Raw genomic sequence first — 13,998 nt, forward strand, 5'->3', positions numbered from 1 at the left:
AAGCCCAAAGGGCATCACCAACCACTCATATAATCCAAATTTGGTCTTAAAAGCGGTTTTCCACTCATCACCTTCCTTGATTCGAATTTGGTGATATCCACTTTTAAGGTCAATTTTGGAGAATAGAGTTGACCCATGCAATTCATCAAGCATATCGTCAAGCCTTGGGATTGGATGCCTATACTTGATGGTGATGTTGTTGATTGCTCGACAATCACAACACATGCGCCATTTTCCACCCTTTTTGGGCACCAACAAGACTGGTACAGCACAAGGGCTTAGGCTTTTTTGAACCCAACCCTTCTCCAACAAGTCTTGAACTTGTGATTCTATCTCCTTTGTTTCCTCGGGGTTGGTTCTATAAGCAGGCCTATTCGGTAGGCTTGCCCCCGAAATGAAGTCAATTTGATGTTCTATCCCCCTAAGAGGAGGAAGCCCAATGGGCCCCTCATGGGAGAATAGATCTTCAAATTCACTTAAAAGATTTTCTATTTGAGGAGGTAAAGTCATAAGTTCACTACTTGTGGCAGTGCATGTAAGTGCTCCTTTACAAAAGATAAGGCTTGGTTGTTCAACAAGAAGCAAATTTTCAAAAACGTTTTCAAGGGGCTTTTCTTGTTGACCAACCTTGTGGGAAGGAACACTCTTCTCCCATGCCTTCCTATCCCTAAGGATTTTCTCTTTTTCTAGCGTTTTTTTTTTTTTTGTTTTCCTCATCCCTCTTTTGTTTCATTTGTATTTGGTCTTTTACCACTTGAGAATGTGGTAAAGGACTAAGTACAAACTTTTTATACTTGTGGGAGAAGAAAATTTCGTTAGTGAGACCATCATGCAAGGTTTTCTTATCAAATTGCCATGGTCTCCCTAATAAAATATGACAAGCTTCCATAGGTACTACATCACATAAAACCTTATCTTTGTAGTTCCCTATGGAAAACTTGATTTCCACTTGCTTGTCTACATGTAGTTCCCCATTTTCATTAAGCCATTGAAGTTTATAAGGTTTTGGGTGAGGAACTACTTGTAGCTTAAGCTTCTCCACCATCCTAGCACTACAACAATTGCAACTAGATCCACTATCCACAATGAGAGAGCATATGTTTTCTAAAACATTGCATCTTGTATGAAATATGTTCTCTCTTTGTGTTTCAATGGATGTGCTAGGGTGATTGTTGAGGGTTCTCCTAATCATAAGCAATTCTCCCTCTAGTGGAGCTACCCTCTCATCCTCTCCCCCCTCTTCTCTCTCACTAGGCTCATCCTCGCCACTAGTGTACTCGTCTACACCTTTAAGAAACAAAGTCCTTTGGTTTGGACATTGTGCTTGCACATGCCCTCTACCATAGCACTTGAAACACTTGACATCTCTAGCTCGGATGGGTGGGGTGGAGGTTTCTTTGGTAAAAGGTTTGGTAGGTTCTTTTGGTTTTTCTTTGGATGTACTACCCTCCCTTCTAAACTCTTTATTGGGATAAAAGTTAGAGTAAGGACTCACCTTTTGACTTGATGTTTTGCGTAAAATTTGTTGCTCAACTTTAATGCAAAGTTGAACCAAATCATTCAAGTCTTGATAAGGTAAGAGCTCCACTCTATCTCTTATCTCAAGTGATAGGCCACTAAGGAACCTAGCTATTGTGGTATCCTCCTCTTCTCTAATGGAGGCTCTCATCATGTAGAGCTCCATTTTTTGTCTATACTCTTCCACACTCATGTTTTTTTGTTGGAGTCTTTGGAGCTTGTCCATCAACTCCCTATGGTAGTAGGAAGGTATGTGTCGGCGTCTTAGGGCTCCCTTAAGGTCATTCCAATATGTAATGGGAGGTTCCCTATGAAGACGCCTTTCTCTTTCGAGAGAGGTCCACTAATACATGGCGTTCCCTTGGAAGCTAAGGGCGGCTAAGGGTACTTTACGTTCCTCACTTACCCTATGGCAAGCAAAAAGTTGCTCTACCTTCATTTCCCAATCTAGATAGATTTCTACATTTTCTTTTCCATGAAAATGAGGTAGGTCTACTCTAGTTTCCCTTGGCACCTCTTGCTCCCTTTGCCTATTCCTTCTAGAGGGTGGTTGGTAGTAGTCATTAATTCTAAGGCTTCCCTCCCCTAGAGACTCATTACTCCTAGATGCATGAGTATGAGTTTTTTTTTATTTTTGTGATTTTTGTGATTTCTCTTCTTGAGCTTTAGCCATCTCATTGATTTTGTTCTCATTCTCCAATTGTCTAAAAGAAATTAATTGTACCGCTTGTGATACTTCTTTCAAAAGAGTTTTCAAAGATTTTACTTCACTTTCAATAGAATTTGGAGAGTGAGAAGAAGAAGACATGGCTAAAACTTTGTGTATATAGGTGTTTGACCTTGAGAAAGTTTAGGAAAGTTAAAGAAGGTAGTTTTCCAGGTAAGGGAGGTGAGTCACAAAGGACTACTTAAGTACCAAGCCTTTTCCTTGCCAAAAACTATCCCCCAATCCCTTTACACAAAACTTTCTCTTAGTAAAGCACTTAGAACACAAGTAAGTTGAGAAAACAAAACTTGTTTTTCAATGCAAGAAAACAATGTATGCTAACTAATTTGACAAAGCTAGTCGGTTTAACACAAGATAAGCATGCAAAGCGTCACTACTAAGCAAAAAGAAAGACAATCACCAACAATTAACAATTGCTAATTAAGAATTCTATACTAGTCGGCCCTAGGTGAGGCTTCTTGGACACTTTGAGCCCTTGAAGACACACTCACCGTCTAAAACGTAATTAAGAGGTAATTAACACAAATTAAGTTGCAAGGAAAATAAGAAAACTCCCTTTGTTGATCCTCTTTTTGCTAAATGCACTTCCTTGTTGTCTTTGCTTGTTGGCCCTCCAAGTTTTTGTAGTGTTTTTCAAGAAAGCTTGTTTCGGCCTTGGCTTTGTTTTCCCTTAGAATGAAGGTTTTAATTCTCCAATTCCAGCACCTATCAAAAGACTAGACCTTACCCAAGTCTAGTTTCCATTCAATTAAGCACCAAAGGAGAAAATAAATTTCAGCACCAAATTAGAGGTCAAAGAACAAAAGCAAGAAACAATTTAATTGAATAAAACAGTACCACCAAAAGGAGTTAGATTATGACAACTAGAAAGAGGTTCAAGAAATATTAAGCAAGCAAATAAAAGGTACCAAAATAAAGGTAGGCACACAAAAGAATCCTAAGAATGGCACTAGATTTAGATGACCAAATAAAAAAAACAGCACCACTGGAAAATGTTGTGGGTCAGAAACGTGTTTTTCCCCAATTTATGCTGAGCTGTGTTTTTAAGATATGATTCTGAAATTTGATATGCAAGATATTCAAGATCTTAGCTAAAATCTGGCTTTGGAATCACTCAAAACGCATGCACCAATTGTTTTTAATAAATTTTGCAATTTTGGTGTTTAGTTACGCCAACTGTAGCACCTCAGATTTGCACACTGATTTTAAAGATTTATCATTTTTTTTTGTTGCTTCTTTTGGACTAATTCTTTTTTTGTCCTTTCTATAACACTTCAAACTTGCAAATTCCAGAGAATCAAAATTTTCCTATGAGTGTAAATATTTTTCTGGATCAAAACAGTCAGCACAGAAAATCTGAAATAGGGGATTCTGAAAACTGGAAACAAAAACAGCAAGATACCAAAGTTTAGACACAATGGAAATTTGTGAAATAGAATTGTGTAGGATATAAACACAATATGAACTCAAACTAAAATTAAAAAGGCACCAAAAGATCAAAGAACAGCAGATTCAAGCAATTAAAGAGACCCAAAATCAAGAAACAATCAAGCCAAATAAAAGGACTACTATGAATTGTTGACAAAATGGATGAACATGACTTGACAAAACATATAAGATTCAGAAATTAAAGACTCAAAAGCATAATAGGAACCAAATAATGAAAGCAATAAAGACTCAAAAGCCTAAAAGAAAATAGCAACTCAAAGGTGTATGGAATCCTATCACAATTTGCACAAGAACTTGTTCAAGATCAATTGAACAAGAGTGCTTCGGTTGGATCTTCCACAAAGCACACCAAACAAAATAAAATGTAAAAAAACAACAAGACAATTATGGAAAATAAGATGAACAACATGAAAGTAAAGAAGAACTAAAAATGAAAGACCAAAAGCAACTCATCTTGAAGAACCATAGGTCATGATACCAAATGATGGCATTTCATGAAGGTCTTCTTGAATCATGTGAGAAAAAGTGGTGCGGAAGCTATGAAGGTGTGTGAGCAAGATCCTCCTAAGAGTGGTGTTGATCTTGAAGGTGCATGATGTGTATGAAGTTAGGGAGGTTCGGCCAACCCAAGGAGAGGTGAAGGAGATGAAGTTTAGAGCCTAGAATTCTAGGGAGAAGCAAAGCTTGGCACAAAATGGCAGCATAACTTTACTCACAATAAACTTGCAAATACAAGGTGTAGGCCTCCCTATTTATAAGCTACTTGGCCGTAAGTTTTAAGCTAATGCCTAATGAAATGAAAACCAAATTAAATGCAATTCACAAAGTCATGTGCCATGTGCTCATGACCGGCCACACCTAGAGAGTTTCTAGAATGTTTCACTCAAATGTGCTTTCTACACTACTCTAATTACTAAGCACCCCTAATGGGCCTTTATGCAACATGTACAAAGCTTTCTCCCTTCCATCCGTGGCTTCACTCAATTGGGCTTGAATATGCTTAGCCATTGACCTTGTGATAGGTCCTAGACGGTCTAGGTCTCCTCCTAGACGCTCCATGGGTAGCCTTTCCCCTTCACGTCCTAGACGCTCCATCCTTCTAGCTAGACGCTCATCATGGTCTAGACGCTCTTCATGGTCTAGTGTTGGGCTTTGGCTTTCATGGTTAGATGTGCTTGGCCCTCTTCCATTAGCTGAGCTCTTCATTCCTGGCCTGAGAGGCAACTAGGTCCTCATGCATCTTTGCCTGCTCTACGCGCGAGGCCTCCACGTTCGCCTGCAGTGCACGCATGATCTCCATCATCTGCGCCATGGTCATGGCGCCTTCAGCAGCAACTGGCACAACTGGACTTGAACGGTTGCTTCTCATCTTTCTCATGAAAACTCAGCAAACCAAAGCTCGACGAACAAAACCTTCACCAGCGAAATGATCGATCCAGCAATCAACCGGTCAAAACTTCGTAAACTCCAAAGAACTTCCAAGAACGCAATCACAACAACAAGAGCCTCCACAGAAACTTGAAATCTTAGCACGAACCTACCACTTCTCCGCCAAAACTTCTGATTCACCGGTCAAAAATCCGAATGAACGGTAAAGCTTCGATCTCACCGATTGAAACCCGTGCAAACGGTGAAAAACTCCACCTCGCCGAACAAGAACTCAAACAAGCGGGGAAAAACCTCAAATTCACCGAACAAAACCCGAACGAACGGTGGAAAACACGAATTTACCGAACAAAGCTTGAATGAACGGCGGAAAATGGTTGCACCAGCACACAACCACACAGAAACTGCAGAAACTCCAAGAACTCACGTTGTGGATGGGGACAGGTTTTACACAGCCCCACGGTGGGCGCCTGATGATCCTGCTTGTTGACCAGAACGCAAGAGCCTTGCCTCGTCGAATCTGGATCGACTTTGCACCGTGGTAGCTTCCGTCCTTCGCCTCGATTCGCCTCAAGAACCTGCAAAAGACTGAACGGCGCCGCTGCGGCCGATCACGCTCCGACGCCCAAGTCAGCGACTGAACCGCCAAAATACTAAGAGAAAACTAAGAACTTCAGTTACCGTGCAATATTCTCTCTCGGCGTATTCAAGTTCTCGCAAGCGTAAAAGAAGTATTCTAAAACGCGCGTACCTCAGAAGTTCGTTAGGATTCCTTATATACCTGTGCATTTTCTCTCTCCTGACAGTTACACATCTGGACACGTGGCTCGCATCCAGCTGTACACGTGTCACCATCTGGAGCATCCTTGACTTGAGCGTCACCTCTTACTCTTCAGGCTTTCGGCTAAGTTACTTATGCAGGAAGCAACTCAGCGTATAACTGCCTTGAAGCGTGATCTCTTATGCGTGGCGAGTACGGGTGTCATCATACACACCTTCCCTGTGGTCTCGCCGGCCGCCATCATGATCTACTTCACTTGCTTCATCGTGCATGCTCGGGTAAGCTGTTCCCCGACCTCAACCTCTGGCTAGCTAGGGAATGGTCATCTGACGACTTCATCCTCTGCTTCGAAAGCCCGGAACAAGCTTTCCTGATCCTTCGGCGATGTCCTCCTTTCGGCGATCTCTGATCACTTGGTCTTCTAGGTTCACATCCGGCGACTACATCACAAACCTGGTGACCGCCGGTTTAGGTCACAACCCATGAATGAGAGTACACAAGAGTAAGGTACGCTTTTATCAATTACATCATACACTTTCAATATAGAGTACTTACTTGATTGTCACAGAACCTTCTGCAGGTTAATTCTCGACTGAGCACCAAAAAGTTGAAGAGTTGAAGAGTTGAAGTGATGGAAAAACGATCTTCTTCTAGTAATGATCTTTGTAATTTCTTCTTTGGATGAATGATGAAGGAGATATGATGAGCGGAAGCATTAAAGAAACTCAAGAGGAGTTTCCATGGATTGAAGTGGAGTAGGAATTTGTGAGAGTGAGAGGTGAGGCCAACTCACTAGGAAAGAGTCTAGGCTAAGTCTTGAAGGAGACTAACCTAGGAAGAACTTAAGAACAAGTAGAATGGCCAAAATTAGGCAGCATTTCATTACTAATTCAAAGTTAAAGAAATACATGTACAAGAGACTCCTATTTATAGGATAAAGTCTCTCAAAAACTCTCAAATGAGAGTGTGACAAGTGTCACCACCTTATTGGTGCAAATCCTCTCCATTAAGGAGAAGACATGTGGAGACTCATGCCTTCCTTGCCTACATTTCTATTTGCACCCCTCTTTTACTATTTTACACATTACTTTGTTTTCTATTTACATCTTTCTCTACTTTGGCCCAAAATACAAGGACCAAAACTTCCTAACTACTCTATACAATTTTTACAAGGCTAAGAAGAAGAAAAAGACTTTACAAACTCTTTATTAAAGCTCGATCTTCATCTATCTTCTTGGCCAAAAGTTTTGAGGCTGGACGGTTTCCATCATCCCCTCCCTCTTGAAAAGGATCTGTCCTCAGATCTGAATGATGCTCAATGACAGCAACCTCTGTTTATTTGATGTTTTCCTCCTAGGTCAAATGTCAATCTACAATAAACATCAAACAAACATGAGATAAATTTCTTTTTTAAAAGAAAATTAAAACAAAAGAAAACTAAACAAAAATAAGGCCCTTTATCTTTAAATTTCTTTTTAAAGAAAAACATAAGGCCCCTTTCAAAAGTATTTTTGTTCACTTTGTGTTGTTTATTGCCCAAGCTAGGCAACAACATCACAAAGTTTGGTTTTTGAGATTTTTGTAAAGAAGAATGAACATTATATAATTGAAAAGAAGAGTTCAAAGTATTGCAATCCCCCTTTAAGGATTCTTTCTCATCCTTTGAGGGAGTGTCATAAAAGGTTCTTCTTCTTCGTGGGTTTCCTCTTCTTCCTTTTCAATCAAACATTCTTCTGGTTCAGCTCCAAACATAGATTTTTCTTCAAGCACATCCTCACAAGGGTTTTCTAGAGAAGATAAAATGTTATCAATATATGATTCAACTCCAGAAAAAGATTTTTTTATACTTTCTTTTTCTATCATCACTTTTTCTCTCTTTTCTTTCTCTTCTCTATCTTTCCTTTCGTTGTCCTCTCTCTCCCTTTTCTCCTTCTCTTCTTTCTTTCTGACAAGAGCTTGGAATTTTTCTCTAAACTCCTTTTCTCTTCTAACATATTCTTTTTCTCTGTATATAAAATTTCTTCCTTTTTCTACAAGCTCTTTCATTTCTTCTCTAAGCTTTTTCTTTTTCACATATGAAGGTGGAACAAACTTTCTTCTCATACACATCTTCAATTCATCCCAATTCAATATTTCTGATTTTCTACCAATTCTAACATCAGCTTCCCTTTGTATCCACCAAGACCTAGCATATTCTTCAAAACTTAGGGTAGCCATGGAAAATTTTCTAAATTCATCCAATTGATGTTTTTCAAAGATTTGATCAACTTTTGTTTCCCATTCTAAATATGCTTCAACATTTTTATTTCCATCAAAGTAAGGAATGTATATTTCAGGCTCTGTAGAATAATATAAACTTCTAGGCTCAAAACGCATCCCTTCCTTTTTTTGATAATGAGGATTATAAATCTTTCTACTATGACAAGAAGTATACATAGACATATTAAGCTTTGTATTTAAAAGATTTTTCACAAGAAGGAAAGTGAGTTTAGCACACAAGGTAAATTCCCAGGAAAGAGAGGTGGGTCACAATGGACACTCTTAAGTACCAAGTCTTTCCTAGCCAGAACTTATCCCAATGCACTTCACAAATCTCCTTCCAATGAAAACTTCTTCAACCCAAACAAAGAGTTTTCTAAAGAAAGAAACTAAAAGAAAGCTTTTAAAAACTAAGAATTTAAATTGCAAAAATTTAAACTAGACGACTCCTAATGGTGAGGCTTGTTGGCACTTGTGAACCTTCAAGACACACTCACCGTCTAAAGCGTGTATCTAATAAGAAAATTAAAGAAAACTTGTAGGAGATGGAAGAACACCAAAGGCTCTTCCAAGACACCTAAAGTAAAGATAATGGCCAAATTACAAAACAATTGAAATCACACAAAATTTAAAAAAAAAATAATCTTCAATGTTTTCTTCTCTTCTCTCACAAGTGTTTCTCTCCAAGCCTTTACTTGTTTGTCCTCCAAAGGTGAGTACCCCTTACAAAGTCCTTTGCCTTCTCTTAGGATGCTACCTAGAAGTTAGCTCAATTCTCACAAAGAACAAATTCAAGGTATATTCCACTTCAAGAGGTCAATAATAAAAGCAATAAAAGCTCAATTTGAAGAGTGAAACTCAAAGGAGATTAGAGATGACAAACACAAAGATTATCCATAAAATCAAGACAAGCAAGAAATTAAAGGTTTTCAAGAAAGTAGGCACTCAAAAGAAGCACCTAAAGATTGGCACTAGAATTGGATTACAAAAAGAAAAACAAAGAATGATGAAAATTCTTAGTAGACCATGAAATCCAAAATGTTGCTGCCCAATGTAGCTTGGTCCAAAGAACTCAATTCTCGCAGGTCCGCGCAAAGGAACTCCAATTGCCAAATTTCTCACCAAAATTTACGCTCCCTCATTATTCAACAAATTGCATTTAACTTTAAAGAATGGGTCCCACCGTGTGATTGCAAATTCCAGTAGCTGCCAATACACACTTCTAATTACTCAACATATAACTATTTTTTGTTAGTTAAAAGCACCCACAATCACGCTTTCACCAATTCAACAATTTTCAAATTTGCTTTCACTGATTCTACTTTAATTTCTTCAATTAATTGCACACCTTGCTAGTACTTGATTCACCTGCACCTTCGGCACACCATTCTCATCAAATTCTTCAAATTTACGGACCCCACAATTCACTGCATCAGCTTCAATCAATTTGTAATTCACAAATTGAATTCAAATGTAGACATACTTTTTTTTTTATTTAAAATCTGCACCAAAATGATCAACAATTTCAAGCAATCAAATCTGAATCAGAACAGCTAGTATGAAGACCTACGATTGTCAATTGCAATTTTAAAATTCACCAACAGCTTCACTTTGCCAATTTCACAAGCTAAACCGGAAAATTCTGCATCAAGACTTGCACCAGTAAAATTCTTGCTTCAACAAAATTGAACCAATTTAGTTTACGCACTTTGCTTTCTCTATCTCACTTTTCTTGCATTCAATGAGGCAATTTTAATTAAATCTCTGGATCAATACACCAACCAATTATGCACCGGAATTTTACTCAATTAAGCATTGCATTGTAAACACCAATTATGAACCAAATGATGCAAACAATTCAAGTCATCATACTACATCACAACATCGTGATCAATTCATAAACAGTTTCAATGCACAAAATTATACCACCAAATTACACTAATCAAAAGATTAAAATTGTGCAGCTGCGAACTATTCAACAATATACACCAATTATGTGCAGGATTTTGTACCAAAATAGCCAAACCATAAAACTTCTGCACCCAAATCTACATCAAAACAATTACTACACTGTTAAATCAATTGCCAATAACTTGTTTATGTTGAATTAGTTGTTGGTCCAATTGAATCACCACAGGAAATCCTTCAATCCAGTATAGAACACCAAGTGTTTGATGGAATGCCTATTCCAACTACTCAACACAAACTACACTGAATCAAAATTACACCGTCTCAGATCAACCACTCCACTACTCAACTTCTCTTATTTCGAAGATTAACAGAACAGAACAATTGTAATTAAAATTGCACGTAAATGTAATTGAACGCACCTCTTCAATTCACAGAAACTGAATGCCACTGGACTTTGCTACACCTTCAACTCACACAATTCTAATTCATGCTTATTGAACAAACACCTTGGCTGCAATGAATCAATTCATACGAAACACTACAGTTCCTTTTTGGTTAGTGCTCGCTGAATCTCAAATTCTCCAGCAAATCGCTTCAAATCGATCGTCTTCTCCGTTAACCGGTTTCGCCGGAAAATTGAAACTCCTCTGTTACTGATTCTTCCAGCAACGCACCAAATCTCAAGCAAATTCTGATTTCGGCGGTTCAAATCTCCTTACCGCAATATCTCATTCAGTGTTCTCCAATCACTTGATTTAAAAATCGTTCCAGAGAATGAAGAATGTAGATGAAAACGCACCGGAAACTCACAGTTTCAACGATTTAGGTCGCCGGAAAACACAACTCCTCGCTGATTTAGGTCACTGGAAACCGCAAAAACCTCTGTCCACTGATTATGTTCGCCGGAAGCCGCAAAACCTCCTTACACCAATTTCGTTTGCCAAAAACCGCAAAACACCTCCGTTCGTGATTCCTCCAACACCACACCGCTTCAATTAGATTTCACACCGAACAAATTCTTCGTCAAACTTATGTTTCTCACCTTCGCACCAAACTCAGCTCACACGTTTTTAAAATCACATCAAGAATGAAGAACAAGATGAACGGATTGAAAACGCATATGAACGTGAACGTGAACGTGCAACAGATTTTCGTGAAATTTTGACAATACAAACGGATTCAGAACTGCTATTCGCACCACAGATCCAATGAGATCTCACAAACAAGTCCAAACTACTCTTCACACCTGGAAATTTCTTTTAGAACCACGAACAATTTTCGGAAAATTTTTCGAGAATTTTCGAAAATGAATTTTGAGAGAGTAATAATGGAAACCTAACTCAAAGAAAATTGCTAATGATCTAGTAGCAATTTATGAACTCAAAAATGAAAATCAAAAGCACTCAAGAGCTCTAATCTATGAAGAAATTTGAAAAAAAAACTTCAAAAAGTTCAACTAATGGAGTTTATGACAAATTTTGACTAAACATGACTCTAGACAAAACATATATGATTATAAAATCAAAATGACTCAATTATATGAAAATTTCACCGAACAAATTTGAAGAAAACTCAAAAAATTCAAAAGCACACATGAACATGAACACAAGAACACCTAAAAGCACATACATGAAGGTTCAAGTAAGAACAATTAATTTGAACCGAACAAAAAGACAAAAAAACACAAAATCAATCGGTAAACATTCAAGACAATCAAGAACATTATGAACAACACGGAATTTAGAAAAAAATAGAAGAAGATCTTACAACCATAGCTCTGAATACCAAATGATGGAAAAACGATCTTCTTCTAGTAATGATCTTTGTAATTTCTTCTTTGGATGAATGATGAAGGAGATATGATGAGCGGAAGCATTAAAGAAACTCAAGAGGAGTTTCCATGGATTGAAGTGGAGTAGGAATTTGTGAGAGTGAGAGGTGAGGCCAACTCACTAGGAAAGAGTCTAGGCTAAGTCTTGAAGGAGACTAACCTAGGAAGAACTTAAGAACAAGTAGAATGGCCAAAATTAGGCAGCATTTCATTACTAATTCAAAGTTAAAGAAATACATGTACAAGAGACTCCTATTTATAGGATAAAGTCTCTCAAAAACTCTCAAATGAGAGTGTGACAAGTGTCACCACCTTATTGGTGCAAATCCTCTCCATTAAGGAGAAGACATGTGGAGACTCATGCCTTCCTTGCCTACATTTCTATTTGCACCCCTCTTTTACTATTTTACACATTACTTTGTTTTCTATTTACATCTTTCTCTACTTTGGCCCAAAATACAAGGACCAAAACTTCCTAACTACTCTATACAATTTTTACAAGGCTAAGAAGAAGAAAAAGACTTTACAAACTCTTTATTAAAGCTCGATCTTCATCTATCTTCTTGGCCAAAAGTTTTGAGGCTGGACGGTTTCCATCATGAAGTGTTGAGAAGCACAAAAGGAGTGAAGGAGGAACGATTGAGAGCTAGAAAGCGAATACAAAAAGGGCGAAGGAGGAGCGACCGAGAAATCTAAGACAATTGTTACTACCAGTCCCAGTTCCACGTACTATCTAGGCCCTTTTAGTTTATACAAGTACAAATATTACTATGATCTTCCTCCAAAAGTCAGATAGTTTATGTTCTCCTCCTTCGTTCTTTTTCATTTCATTTGTTAGTTGAAATATTTTTTCATAAATAATTTTTTAAAAGAAAATTTATACAAACTAGAATTAATTTACGTATGAGCTAACTTATAAAGGTCTTTTAATTTTAGAAAAAATAATTTTATTATTTATTTATTTTAGAAGTGTTTATTGAAAAAATTATAACGAAGTTGCCATTTATACAAAGTTTGAGTTGGTATACCTATGAGTAAAAGAGAAGTGAAGATTACTAATTTCATTTCCGTTCATGCTATTTATGTGGTTTTCATTTTTTCTAAACTAAATATAATTTTCAGAGATAAAGTTAATTATCATTATATTTCATTCATTTTTCTAAAAAAGTATTTTTAAATACAAACTAATTTTAGATAAAAATATAATAATTAGTTAATATATTGATTAAATTAGATATTATTTTAAAGATAATTTTTTTAATATCTAAAGTAGTTTCTATTATTAATAAATCACTAATTTATAAATTCATATTTAATTAGTTACCAAATTTATAACTACCAACTACTTTAAATTATAAAGTTGGTAGCTAAAACATTGATAACTAATTAGATATAAATTATCGAGTCTTTAAGTAGGGTTATGGCTAGAAGAATGGAAAAAGAAGAGGAGTTCAAAAAACTTTATTTTTATGGAGAATTAATTTTTAACTTTTCTTCCAAATTTCTTAATCTTATTAAATTGTAAAGAATAGTGTAGGATTTTATTTGGACTTATATTTGGGCCTTTTTTGTGCTTATTTTGGGTCATGTATTGGGCCTATTAGAATAAGAAGTGGAGAGTCTAATTAGGTTACAATTAGGCCTCTTTGAGCCCATTTGCAACCCTAAATCGTCTAGGGGTTTTGGAGAGATTTCTAAGGAGGCATGAACAACAGCTACATAGCAAGGAAAGTATGAAGGGTCAACTGGACAACCAACATGGGAAACATGATTGCCACATGGTTGCACCTCAATGGAGAGAAATCCTCTCCACTCATAAGCCACCACTTGTCTCTCCATAAATGGTGAGGATTTGCTCCCATTATAGAGTGTCATTTGTCAAGCTATGAGTGGAGAGTATTTTCATATATTTGGCACCATTTGGGCTATAAAGAGAGGTGCTCAACCCATGTATTTTCCAACTTTGATTGACTGATGAATTGCTACACAAATTCAACCTCAATTGTCTCTTAGCTCCCTCCTAATTAACACTTTTGTGAGTGTTTTAACAGGGATTCTTTAAGAAGTTTGCCTATATTTTTCCATTTCTTTTCACCTTTCATCCACGGTTCAACTTCAGCCATAAAAGTCACAAAC

At 37.2% G+C, this 13,998-nt stretch overlaps 1 long non-coding RNA gene across 3 annotated transcripts; it reads right to left on the minus strand.

Moving 5' to 3' along the window:
* Nucleotides 1-6,719: 6,719 nt before the first annotated feature.
* Nucleotides 6,720-12,449, minus strand: LOC137835322 (uncharacterized). 3 transcript variants are annotated; one of them, XR_016521244.1, is made up of 2 exons: nt 10,451-12,449; nt 6,720-7,231 (listed from the first exon to the last, which is right to left on the minus strand). It is a non-coding gene; the product is annotated as an uncharacterized LOC137835322 (long non-coding RNA). The 3 variants fall into 3 exon arrangements; XR_016521245.1 differs by lacking the exon at nt 6,720-7,231 and adding an exon at nt 8,944-9,622; XR_016521243.1 differs by lacking the exon at nt 6,720-7,231 and adding an exon at nt 8,944-10,331.
* Nucleotides 12,450-13,998: the final 1,549 nt, after the last annotated feature.

Source organism: Phaseolus vulgaris, chromosome 5 (assembly GCF_051622355.1).
Source record: "Phaseolus vulgaris cultivar YP4 chromosome 5, ASM5162235v1, whole genome shotgun sequence".
Lineage (NCBI taxonomy): Eukaryota > Viridiplantae > Streptophyta > Magnoliopsida > Fabales > Fabaceae > Phaseolus > Phaseolus vulgaris.